The following is a 2,731-nucleotide window of genomic DNA, read 5'->3' as shown; positions in this document are numbered from 1 at the left end:
CGTCTGCTAAATGACTAAATGTAAATATATATATATATATATATATATTAGGGCTGTTAGTCGATTAAAAAATGTAATCTAATTAATTACATGTCGATTATGGCAAATTACATTTGGCTGTGAAAATACCTCCAAAAGATTATTTAAAACTATTTTTGTGTCAAATCAGAAAGTTTTAAGTAGACATTACAAATAGTAGCTTTAGAAAGAAATATTTGATTTGATTCAACATAAAATGTATTACACATAAACGTTTAGGCTACATCGGCCTAACATAAACTATGGAAAGCAAAAGAAGATAATTTGAGAAACATCTCAGATTCATGCAGTGAAAGTCATTGGTAACCAAAACAGCTCTGTTACCAACAGTCTTCAAAATACCTTCGTTTATGTTCCACAAAAGAAAGCAATTGTAAATGACATTATTAAAAATTTATGGTGAACTATCCCTTCTTATTTACTGAACTGTTATAAAATCACATTTGCACTTGTGCTATTCGGACATAAACAGTGTGATATTGCTCTCGCTGCTCATGTTATATTGCTCATATCATGTGATATAAATATGAGACGAAAAAATCGTACAGGGGCATTTGTTTACCCCACTATCTTGAATTTTAGGGCATAACTGCATTTATGGAGTTGTTACCCAGCATTATATTTGTCAAGTCAACTGTATGAAATGTAAGATGATGTACAGGTCTGGGGGCGGGGCCAGTACGTTAACTTTTTTTTTTAAACAATTTTCAAAAATCATGTTTTTTCATTGTGCATTCCAATTAATCTCAATCAAACTGCAGTTGGGTTATTTTGATTAGGTAAAAAAAATAAAAAATACAGCTAACTAACAATAAAAACATGATAACATAATAAAAACATGATTTTTGAAAATTAAAAAAAACGGAGTTATCTGTTTTTGTAAATAAACTCTTCACATATATATATATATATATATATTTACTGTAGAGTCCCGTCTACGACAGCAGCATGAGTTTGATTTGAAATGGAGCTCAATGACTGGTCGACTGCTGTCTGGCTTCTCTATGATGATTGGGCGAGTTGTCAAATGGGCGGGACTTCATAACAAATGGCCAATAGCTGAGCAGCGTTCAGCACGTCACAGTGAATGTGTTCAGTGCTCATTTACAGTCTGTCCGAACACTACTGACATTATTAATAGTCTGAACTTCATCAGTCAAGTTGTAATTAGGTTTACCGCAGTAGTCTGTGTTATCGTTGTTACACAGTGTTACACCGATTACTTTACCCACTGTCGTTTAGGTTCTTTATTTAGTTCAGATCCCGAGAGTCTCTAATATCTGATCCTGTCAAATGTGCAGTGGAATCGCCAATGTTTAATAACCGCTGGTAAAGTGCCCTCACCGCGGCGTCTCTAGTTGTCATTGAGTAAAGCTCTGTTTAGTAAAGACAGAAAGGAGACAGATGGAGAAAACTGAAGAATGAGGAGAGCAATGCGTGAGCCTACCTTGAGTCTGACTGTTTGCATGATGTGATTTCAAAAGCTGTTCAAAGAAAAGGCAAATCATATTTAAGGAATGGCTTCAGACGTCACGTGTATGGAATATGAGTAATGAGGACAAAACACAAATCAAAAGAAATCAAGGGAGGGTCAGTGCTCTTCTGAACTCCCCGGCTCTGTGAGCGGCCTGAGCTTTACCTGCTCGTTGAACTTCTCGAGTTTGTCCAGCTGCTCGCGCTGAGATTTCTGCAGCTGCTCCAGCTCCTTCGCCTGCTTCATGGCCAGCTGAGGAAGAAGGACATCATCATCATCTTCACCAGGATTCAACCGCATGCACATCAGTGAGAACTACTACCTTAACAATCATTTAACAGATGCTTTCATCTGAAGCCTTTCACAAGTGAGGAACATCACAAGAGAATCACAATCATTCTGCAACATTAGAACTGTTATTTTACTGTTATTTAATCTGCAATGTCTAAAGCGCTGTAGAAATAAATGTGACTTGACTACTGCATCATTTCAGACTTTTAAAATAAATAAAAAAAACACACATTGCTGCAGAAACTCCTAATCTCAAGAAATAGGCTTCAGTATCTTGAGATATCCTACAGATATTCATTACCATTTAATTAATTTCACAAAAACAATACCTCTGAGTATGGAAATAACTTTTACTGAACCTTCTGATTTGAGAAAACTATAATCATAAACTCATTTTGATCTATTTCTCAGAAAACAAGACTTCATATCTTCATTCTGCATCTCCAGTAAATGCTTCTTGATTTAAGGATGTTTAGATATTTGTACTGGAAAACAAGACAAAAATACTGAGGAAGAGATTTGTTTTTTGCAATGTGCAACATTTACTGCCGTGACTTCCTGAATCTCAGACTTTCTGCTCTGATTTAATTCCTTTTTAGGCCTTACTCTTTCCCGCCAGCGTTTTTGAAAAATGTTGCCAGCCACCGCCAGCGTTTTTGCTGATTTTCACTAAAATTTCATGGCCCCCAGAATATTTTGTTGTATGAACATGCAACCAAAATAAAGAAAGATCAGACCCTCTACTTTCAAACAAAAAAAATCTGTTTTATTTTAGCTTCAAGCATTCTTTTTTTATCAACACTTGAATGTAGGTAGGTTTCATTAAAAAAAGCAACATTTTGAGCAAAAAGCCGAGAAAATCGCATTTTTATCAAATACTACATCTGGATCCAGGGGCGCCGTAAGAGGGGGGGGGGTTAGGACGAT

The 2,731-nt window shown here is 35.8% G+C and overlaps 1 pseudogene; it reads right to left on the bottom strand.

Annotated features, from left to right (window-relative positions):
* LOC107731597 (1-phosphatidylinositol 4,5-bisphosphate phosphodiesterase beta-4-like) overlaps positions 1-2,731 on the bottom strand; it is a 72,026-nt pseudogene that overhangs the window by 4,964 nt on the left and 64,331 nt on the right.

This window comes from Sinocyclocheilus rhinocerous, unplaced genomic scaffold (assembly GCF_001515625.1).
Source record: "Sinocyclocheilus rhinocerous isolate Xijiao unplaced genomic scaffold, SAMN03320098_v1.1 scaffold5236, whole genome shotgun sequence".
Lineage (NCBI taxonomy): Eukaryota > Metazoa > Chordata > Actinopteri > Cypriniformes > Cyprinidae > Sinocyclocheilus > Sinocyclocheilus rhinocerous.
The sequence above is the reverse complement of the archived record's forward strand: the minus strand, read 5'-3'. Positions and strand labels throughout refer to the sequence as shown.